We start from the raw sequence: 11,079 nt of genomic DNA on the forward strand, positions 1-11,079 counted from the left end.
TCTCTCACATGCTGATAAGATTTTAATTCAAAACTCATTCATCAACTACAAACAAATTCTCAAACATCTAAGCAACTAAATGAAATAAGATCTAATATGAAATAACATGTTTCTCTCATCCTTTTAGAGTGAGCTCAATTCTCCTAAGAACAAGACAAATTATTCCATATACTACATTAAGAAAACATATCTAAAAACTACATAAATTCCTATCTACATAATGGAAATATATGAAAAATGAAGCTTTATTCTATTCCATCATCAATTGGATACAATGCTCTAAGAGTCCTCCTCTTGGAATGGAGGAGGTACTCCTATTTATACAATGAGAGGAGATAACAAACTCATAATGATGATCCATTAATCTCTCTTTTAGTTCCATACATTTCTCAACCATCTAGACACATAATCCTATCCTCCATGATTTCCTCCATGAGGTCCATGATCTTCTCCATGATCTTTTCCATGAGGTGTATCTTATCAAATTCGAATTTGATCTTTCAAGGCCACAAAAAGGTGTCTTGGAAGCTTCCTTGCAACCTACACATGTCAACAAACTCATGCTAATTGTTAGGTATAAGTTTAAGCATATTATTTTCTAAGTTTTAGCCATAAATTCACTTAGAAATGTTAAGAATTAATAAACTTTGGAAAAGTATTGTTATGACCCAATAATGAGGTAAACATAATGATATGGAGGTGGAATGGAGGTGACATGAAGGTAAAATGTGAAGATATAAGTGAATAATGGAGTGAAAATAGGGACGATTTTGAGGCCCAACAAGGATCTCTATGGGGTGTTATGATGGGCCAAGGAAGCCTTAGCCAAGATTCAAAGTTGATCTTTATCTTTTTCCCTTTTTTCCCTTCTTGTTGCTTTCCTCAATTTTGCTTTCAAGTTCCTTATCCGGGCCTGTGCACTCATGTTTTGTACCCTGTAACGGAAAGCCATATGTCTTAGTAGAGCAAGGTCCTGGTTGGCTTTGTCCAACAGCCTCTCCAAATGCATGTTGACCCTCTCAAGGTCGGCCTCCCAATCCTCATTGATTGTTTGCTCCAAAGATGTGAGCGCAACCCTTCTTCTTTGAGCAGCTTGGCGATGCTCACGGATGTTCTGCATCTCCATGATCGTTTGTTGGTCCTCAAGCTATTTGTTTCTCTGCTCCTGGTACTTCATGTTCCACTTGGCCCTCTCCAAGTCAAGGGATAAGGACTCAATCACTGACTGCTGCTCCTGGATGATCTCTTTAAGCTTCGCATTTGTTGGTTATGCATCTGTCTCATCATCCTGGAGGAGAACAAACTCGGTCTCTCGCTCACCTGATGGCCCTTCCTCCTGCACTGGCTCCTTACCCTTTCTCTGCTCCTGTGATGCTGATGTCGGAAGCGAGGCCCCTTCCACCCCGGGTGGAGATAACACTTGCTTTGCTGCTGCAAATAAGGGTCTACTGCCTCTCTGATAGGTGATGTATACTGGCATAGTAGCAGTCTCATGTAGCTCATACTGATGAGATGGGTCCCCTATCTCATGCTCTGCTTCTGAAACCACCTATGGAGCACTGAAGAAGTCATAGGAGATGAAGTCCTCCCAAGCAATACCCTGCAATCCCAACTGATGGTCCACCAAAATACAGATAAGGGAAAAGTGATAAACACTGTTGAGCTGCTCTGGAGGGGTCTTGTGCTGCATGAAATTCTTCCTACTCTCTATGTTCCCGCAGATGAAAAATGGGAGGTTCATCATTTGCACCCTGGTAAAGTGCATGAGCAACCTGATGTGATAGGCATAAAGGCGACAAAAACTCCCCTCACAACTGAACTACTTCACGATCAATTTCATGAGCGGTGCATACTCATCTCTCAAAAATCTGAATGGAAAAACTCTCGTGAGGTGGCTCAAACAGCTATCCTTGATGTAAGGCTCATAATGATGCCTCTCCACCTTGTTATTCTTATGCCATTGCTCTCCAATGTTTGGTATGCCTGTTGTCACTGATATGGTTTCGGGTGTCAATGTGAAAGTGACCCCAGCCAATATAGACTGTCCTCCATGTAGGTGAAGTGCAAAAAGACGGGCCAACTCATGATGAACTCTAACATTTGCCATCCTCTGACAAAATTCAAAACATGCTAAGTGCTGGAAACAAGACATAGCAAGAGGGCATGCTTGCAACTCGGTGAGGGTGTTTGGCTCATCTCTAAGATGTCTGCCACTCTAGTGATGTCTCCTGTGGGCCTTTTCTCCTGAAGTTGTGTCACTGTGGGTCTCCTCCTCATATTCTGATGAAACTTCGGATGCCATTACTACTGTATGTACCCTAAGTTTTATGCTGCCCTTTGATTCCAATGAAGCTGGTAGTTCCTCTGACAATCTTTCAAATTTGATGAGCATCCACAAAATTTTTGGGCGAATTAGTTGATTTCTAGGCTTTATATCCCTGTGCGTCGCACGCAATGCCAAGTGCGCGCATGCTCTGAGTGTGCCGCGCCAAAGGCGGATTTGCACAGTGGACGGGCTCTATGTGTGTTGCGCCCAATGAGTTCACCGCGCTCCTTTGTATGTGCGCCGCACGCTCTGAGATCACCCTAAATTGCTCCTAATCGTTTGACTCTTCAAATTTTCGACCATGCACCTTTCTTCCACCTCCTTGCTTGCACAATGAGCTGGTCTTATGGTGATTTTGTGTTGACCGAATAGTGGAGGGATAGGGAGAGGGTTTGGTAGTAATTTAGGGCTGGGGTTTTAGGAAAAATGATCAAGGGGAGATGGGAAAAATGATAGGTGAGGGGGAAAAGGTGAGTGGAGTGAAACCTTGGCACTAACAACACATTTTAACAACCCTAGCCATCATTTTCTTGGTGATTTCTTATGGTTGACCTTATGCATTTTGGTGGCATTCAAACATCTCTATAAACACCATATCATTGATAAAATTTGACAAACAGGTGATGTCGTAAGGCCTACCTCTCGATTTGATAGCATTCACCAAAATTCGGAGTGGTTTGGCAATGTTTTTCGGCCCCTGGTCTGTGTGCGCCACGTGCAAAACCTAGTGCGCCACATGCTGGGTATGCCTCGCGCCTGTGCAAACTTTCAACTGCAGGCTGGCTCTGTGTGTGCCACTCCTGGTGAGTGCGCCGCGCTCTTGGGTAGGTGCGCCGCGCCCTCTAAAACCAACTCCCACTCTCTCAAATGCTTCATGATTTTGCACTCCACCTTTGCAATGTCTCTCCAAGGCTTGTAATAGCGCAATGCCCTTGATTTGGATAAAAGCATGTATATATAGCCTTGGAAGAAATGGGTTTAATTTTTGCTTCCTTGAAAACCCATTTTCTAATGTTGTGTTTTGCACTTTTTCACTGACTTTAAAACACACTGATTTTCAGTTTCCCTTTGAAATTTTAGCTCAAATGATGAAATTTTCGGCGCATCTTTGCAGGGACTATATGATAGGGCATTTGGCCACAGAAACCATGACTGCATCTGAAAAAGTCAACTTGAGATTTTTTGGAAAATTTGGTCATAAATGACACTGTTTGACTTTTATTCAAAACAAAGTTTTGAAGAAGAGTCAAAGTCTATCCACATGACGATGAAGCTCTCTGAACCATAGCTGTGTAAGGGCCTCCCTCTGGTCTGCATGGCTTTATTGGACATGTTTCAAAGACCAAATTGATGAATTCCTAGACCCAAACATAGAAAATGACTTTTGTCCTGTAAAGGACCAGACCTTGGCTGTCATGGACTTTGGTGATTATTGACAAAAGACCTGAGCCAGCAGGAGCTAGACATGAGGGGAAATGATTAGCATGACTTTCTCCATCAGATTATGGCATGCCCCTAGCGAAATGCAGCTGAGTGAATGGAGCAGGACACCTAAAATTGAAATGCACAAAGAGTTTTGATCTCCGACGGAGGACTGACCAGACCAACTCTAACATTGGCTCCAATGGGGGATGGTAGCTCCTTTGAGGTGCCAAGAATATCAGATCTTTGGAGGAGCTAGACAGTGCCTTTTTTCCATTGGGCTATGGAGTCATCATTTCGATAAACAACACAAGACTCTGACTTATTTATGAAACTGAAATGACCAAGGAATTGACTCAAACTTGACATTGAAATAACTCAAAGACTAAGTTTATAGACTGAAACCAAACTGAAATAAAAATGGTATTTACAATGACAGTGGAAGCAGCATTAATAAATCAGCAGTGATACCGCTTGAGTAACTGACCATTGATCGGCCCTCCAGGACAATCTTCCCCGTTCATTTCCTTTAGAAGAAAGGCATTCTGACCCCTATATGCTGCAATCTTGAAAGGACCTTTCCAAAGATTTTTGAACTTTCTGTGCTTGCCTTTCTCTTCATTCCTTGCGTCCCACTTCAGCACCACATCATCCAACTGAAATTTATCTGCCTTTGCTTTTCTGTCATAGATTTTCTTTATCTTCTCCTGCAACTTGGATGTGTTCCTGAAAACCTCTTCTCTTGTTTGCTGCAAGTGGACCATTTGATTCAACCTTCTCTGCATGGGATCTTCTTCACTGCCAGCCTCCTGAAGAAGTCTGACCACCGGGGTAGAAAGAGAGGCGAGAAATACTATATCAACTCCATAAACAAGCTCAAACGGTGACATACCAATGGACTTTTTCTGACTGACCCGATCTGCCCAAAGCGCATGGACCAACCTCTTATTCCAGCGCTTTTTATTTATTTCCAGCAGCTTCTTGATGATTTTGACCAATGATTTATTCGAATATTCCGCCAATCCATTGCCTTGCGGATGATAGGCAATTGAATGACCCAAAATGATGTGATATTTATGACAAAATTCTACCATCCTTTTCGATTTGAAAGCTGCTGTATTATCGGTGATTAATTTGTTTGGACAACCAATGCGAGATAAGATGTTATTTTCGAGGAATGAAATGATTACCGTGTCTGTAGCTTGTCTGGTGGGAGCTGCCTCAATCCATTTTGTGAAGTAGTCTGTCACCGTAAGGATCCATCTATGCTGTCCGGAAGAGGCGGGATGAATTTCCCCAATGAAATCCAATCCCCACTGTTGGAAAGGAGTGCTCACCTCAATAGGCTTAAGTGGAAAAGGCTGTAATTTCTATTTTCCTTCGAAAATCTGACATTTATGACAGTGCTTGACCATCTTATACACATCAGCAAACAAAGTAGGCCAGTAGTACCCTGCTCTCAAAATTTTGTTCGCTGTTGACTTCCAAAAAAGGTGACCACCACACTCTCCTCCGTGGAAATCCTCCATGACTTTCTTTGCCTCCTCTTCCACCAAACAATTTAACAAAATGCCACCGGGATCCTTCCAATACAGTGTAGAATTCAAAATGCAAAACTTGGCAGCCTTCAATTTGAGTGTTCTCGCTTTGTTTCTAGTCATGCCGGGCGATGCTGACAGATTTTTCAGCACATATGTTATATCTGAATACCATGGGGACAAAGCAAACATTTCAGATACCTGAATGGATGATATTTCGTCATTCTAATCGGACATGGCATGATCAGATTTATGTCCAAGGCATGCAAGTTTGATTCGGCCATTAGCTTCGACAACTCTTGTCCTTTGACCAGCTTTGTGGGCTTTATTTCCACATCATATTCTAGCAAGGATACAATCCATTTGCCTCTTCTTCCTTCCGGATCAGTTTGCACTAAAACATCTTTTACAGCAGTATCAGGAACATAGGCCAGAATGTGAGAATGTAATATATATACCCGGAAATCCTTCAATGCCTTCACCAATGCCAGGGCTTGCTTCTCAATGATGTTGTACTTTAAAGTTGCATCCCTTATAGCCTTGTTGAAGAATGCAATGGGTCTTTCATGATCATCTCTCTTCTGCAATAATATTGCTGCCATAGTGTGCTCAGAAGCAAATGAAAACAATATGAAATCCTGAGTGTAGTTCGGGCTGACTAGAATTGGAGCTGAAGAAAGGGCCAATTTGACCAAGCTGAAAGATTTTACAGCCTCCTCTATCCATTTCACCTGGCTGTCCTTCTTAAGCATGTTGGTCATTTCTCTTAAGTGTTCTGCAAGATTAGGCAGAAAGCGACGCAAAAGATTCATTTTACCATTGAATGATTGTATCTCTTTTTTGTTCCTAGGCAGATCGATTTGCTGAATTGCTTGCACACGTGCTGGGTCTATACGAATGCCATCCTTTGAAATGATGTTCCCAAGTAATTTTCCTTCCTCCATGGTGAACAAGCTCTTCTTAGGATTTAGCGATAGACCATATTTCCTGCACTTTTGAAAGACAATTTTTAGGTGATGCATGTGCTCTTCATTAGATTTGGAAAATACCGTCAAATCATCCAGGTACACCACCAAAAACACATCCTTCTCATTTTCAAAAGCCAAGTCCATTGCCTGCTGAAATGTGGCACCTGCATTCTTTAAACTGAAGGGCATTTTGGCGTAGTGAAAGGTTCCCCATGGAGTGGTGAATGTTGTCTTGTCTCTATCATCTTCATGGATAGAAATTTGGTTATATCCGGAATAACCATCAAGCAGTGACATATGAGATTCCCCCACTACTCACTGAAGTATATGGTCCATCTTGGGCAGTGGGTAGTTGTCCTTCAATGAGACTTTATTTAGATTTCTGAAATCAATGCATAGGCGGATCTCACCGGTCTTCTTGCGTACAGGCACTAAGTTAGATATCCAATCTGAAAATCTGATGGGCACAATGATACCTGACTTGTACAACCTGTTTACCTCCTTTTCGATAGATGGCAGCAACTTTGGATTTATCCTTCTCAACTTCTGTCTAAATGGTTTTTTATTGGGCTTGATGGTATTATGTGCTGAATAATATTTGTATCATAGGTCTTTAAATCAGAATAGTCCCAAGAAAACACATCTGCAAATGAAGCCATTGAACTGATGTATTTGTCCTTGATCTTTGGTAGTAATGCTTTAGACAATTTCACCAACTTTGGATTGGGAGCTATACTAATGTTGACCTCTTCTACACCCTTCTCTGTTGGCTGCAATGTTGGCTTGCGGGCTACATCATCCTGATTAAAAAGTTCCTCCAGAGGTATCAAGCCTTTAGGAATGATGTTATTCTTTAGCTGCAATACGTCCATTTCATTGATCTGCACTTCATTTGTACCATTCCCTTTGCCATCGTCATTTTCTACATCAATGGAGGTTTCTTTTAACTTGCCTTTGTTTAGCAGAAAATCCTTAATCTCCTCATCATCTTGAAACACTTGCCAATACCGCTGATTGTCAGAATGGTTGGACGATGCTTAACATGGATTTCAAATTTATTGCTGGAGTTTGTTATCTCAAAATTAGACCCTGATAGGCTGCTAGTCAGGTTGACTCTAAGTAACTATTTCAAACCAACTTTTGGCTGAGGCTTAGCCTACTCAACCTAAGAGGGCTCTCTCAAAGGTTAATGATTTTGATAAAGATTAAGATGGCTAACTCTTATAGAACAAGTGTGACAAATATGAATGCTGGAAACACATTAAACAACTATCCATTGGGCTTATGGAGTCAACAACACCTCAATATAACAGTGAACTCAACCTTACATAGAAGTCAGGGAACTCAGCATTTAGACATTCAGAACATAACTCATATGGGACCACAGTTTATAAATGCATACAGGAAATCAGAGCACATTCAGTGAATTCTGAGTGATTATACATCTATACCACTGTAAAAATTATGGAAAGGACAAGATCACATATTCTGAACATAAGAAATCCTTCATGAATCCTGAGAAGTAAAGTCAAAATTATATTACTGAAAATGAGTCTTTACATAAGCCAAATACAAGCCGTATCATAAAATTTTCCCACCTTGATTACATTGTTGTTTCAGCTCTATATAGAGCTCTTATTCTAACTGATCGAGATTCCTCCTCCAGCATGAGGGGCATTCCTAAAACTACTTCTAATACTGACCACTCTTAAACTCTAACTACTTAATAAATACAACAAAGTGTTGACTGGAGTTTTTAGAGATCTAAATCAAGTAGGATTCTAACACCGTGACAGTCTTGGTCTACAATCATTTTCGTTCTCTGACATATGGTTCCCTTCTGGCGGTGGCTGTGATGGACCTTTAATGCTTCATGTTTGATCTTCAATGACACATCTTTTCCGTTACCCTGAAACATAGGAAACTGCCCCTGTTTGTCGGTCCTTGGTTCGCCTCAAAATGTTCGAATCCAAAGAAGCACGTCCTTTATCCTTTAATTACCCAAAATGGAGCAGACTGCCACGTCTTTGATGTGCTGTAAGCCTTTCCCATGTACCTGTGTGATGACAAAACCTTTCAAAAAGATTTGCTGCTTTGTCAATCATAATTGATCAACTCAATTGTAACATGCAGCTACAGCAGTTTCGTAGCGCGCTACGAAATTGCTGTGTAATTTCAAAAACACAGTCTTCGACTCTACTCTGTTTGTATACCTTATCTTCAATTTCATTGCCTGAAAAAGGAGCACCAGATTTGTCTTGTCTTTTAATATCTGAATCAGAAGTGACACAACTACCATTGCCAAAAACCTGTTCAAGTAGATTGATAAGGTCCTTATCATGCTTGTTGAATTCTTGGATATCACTCTGCTTAATACTCAAGTACCTGTACTTCATGCTCCTAAACTGTTGAAACAACTAATCTGTTGATAGATAGTGCCCAATCTCCTCTTTAAATTTTCTAGTCACTTCAGTCCAAAACGCTTGATGCTTGGAAAAAGACATTGCATCTTTTAAAGATGTCACACCATGTGCACTACGATTTATACCATCTTGTACAGCAGAAGCAATACAAATTTCATCTTTCAATCCCCACTTTACCCTCTTAACACGCCACTTTATTGTCTTGATACCTGAACGAAGCACTAAATTATCCACATTGGCCTTACGTTCACACTTCTGGTCTTCACTCATGTCTATGAAATCAATCTGTTGGTGTTTTGCTTTTACTTCACGTTCCTTTACAATTGGCACAGCAAAAGATGAAGGAATGAAAGCAAAAGAAATGTTGACAATAATTGCAGCTGAGAAGGCATCCAAATCATGATGCTGAGTGTGCTGTGATTCTGTCATAGGCAATGGATGATTTTGCGTTTGAATGGACATGTTTGACTCCTGTGTTGCAAGCCTTAAAATTGCATTGTTCATTACGTTGATATATGTTGGTGCAGCATGTTGAGAAAAACTGTTATGCAGCACAATGTAGCCTAAGCTCCCATCAACATTTGGTTCAGTCATTACTACAACACCATACATTGACTGATAGGATTCATTTAAACTGGTGATTAGGAATTCACTCATAGATAATAGGCTCGGTCCCGATTGAGGTCCTGCTACAGCAATGGCATCAGCCATCACCTGCTCTGAATCTGGAAAATGGTATGTACGTGGCTCTTGATTTTGAACCCAGCCTCCTTTGAGATGCCTTGCAACCTGTTTTGCCACTGTCAGTGACATATTGAATGAGATAGGCCCAGAGCAACAGAAATTTGATCTCGATGTGGCCTCAACTTTAATAAGAGTAGCCCAAGAAACAAAAACAATGCCGGTACAATTAGCTGGAATGCAATAGTTCTTTTATCTCTTCGAGCACATATTGCACGCTTCTTAATAAGAGCCTTAAAATGTTCCCAGAAAGAAGGGCTATCTGTGTTACTCACTAGGCAGTGATTTTGTGTTCTACATAAGCCTAGTAAACTGAAAAACATAGAGAATATCAGTATGAATGAGCTACAAATTGCACACAATATCCTCTTGGCTGCCTTTGTGGACCTACTGCCATAACCTTTTATAGTACAAGCTTTGGAATCTGTAGATCTGCAACAGAGTTCTGAAACTGCTTCGACCTTCGCATTGATATCCATAGCATCCACATAAGTCTCATTTTCATCACAGTCACATCCAGCAACCCTTAAGAACACCTCTTCTAATGTAGTAACAGAAACACCATAACTCTCAATACCAATGTATTTTTCGCCATTGAGGTTATTCCTCTTTCCATCCAATACTCCAGAATTTGCCAAAACTTATGAATCCACTTCCATTCAGTCTCTGCGACCACCACAAATAACGCAATAAGCACTGTATAACCCCGGAGGATGCCATCAAAGACATCTTCACCATTTTTGAATGAATGGCTGAGAGCACGTTTATAACAACGCAGAGGAGCGCGCTGAGGATGGTAACGACGCTGAAGCATCTGCAGACGACTAAGAAGGGATCCGTGCGATTCACATTCTGAGAGTTTTAAGTGCAGTTTTAGGCTCCATGAGCACCTGAACAAGTTGGTCTTCAGTCAACGTTGAGAGGCTAACAAGAATAGGAAATCGTCCAGTGGACTCTGGTATTAAACCATATGCAATAAGATCACTACTCTCAACCGACTCTAGCAAGGATGATGTCACCGCAGCATTTGTCAGGCCACCAGTCCTCATATTAGCTCGTATAGGCGTTCCAAATCCAATAGAAGAATCTTGCCGTCTCTCAAAAATCGTTTTCTCTAGATCCACAAAAACCCTGCCACATATAAAGGGAATATCCTTTGTATCGATCTGAATATGATCGCCACGAGGATGTTTGCGAGCTCCCTTTTCTGGAACATGTACAACTGTTCCTTCTAGCAATTTAAGTAATGCCTGTTGAACAACTTTAACATTGAAATCAGCGACCATGAGTAGTTTATACAAAATAGACTACACATCCTCCCCTTCATATGCTGCATGTGTTAAAGTTGTTGCATTTGCGATAACAAAGGGCGCATTCACACAAACCTAAATAGGGTTTATGCACTGTGATCTTTGAAATGAGCTTCGACATACTAAAGCAGAGAATTGACCTTTTTAGACATACCAACAATACTCTTAACAAGACTCCTATTTAAACTGTTTAGGCTCTAAAAGCTAGCCTGGACCCAAAATTGACACCAACCCTTTGACAAACAAAAAATTGATGTTCAGAGATTAAAATCTTTTCCTTGAGTGATAACAGGTGGCTCCACTTGGGATAGTGTGCTCCTGCGGTACACTAAGAACATGCAGGTCCAGTGC

General features: G+C 41.0%; 1 pseudogene; it reads right to left on the minus strand.

The window, feature by feature from the left end:
- Positions 1 to 10,263: 10,263 nt before the first annotated feature.
- Positions 10,264 to 10,704, minus strand: LOC149217289 (CLP protease regulatory subunit CLPX1, mitochondrial pseudogene; annotated as a pseudogene).
- Between the last annotated feature and the right edge of the window lie 375 nt (positions 10,705 to 11,079).

The sequence above is a fragment of the Pinus tabuliformis genome, chromosome 1_1 (assembly GCF_031772625.1).
Source record: "Pinus tabuliformis cultivar Carrire ecotype Pingquan chromosome 1_1, CPIR1, whole genome shotgun sequence".
Classification (NCBI taxonomy): Eukaryota; Viridiplantae; Streptophyta; class Pinopsida; order Pinales; family Pinaceae; genus Pinus; species Pinus tabuliformis.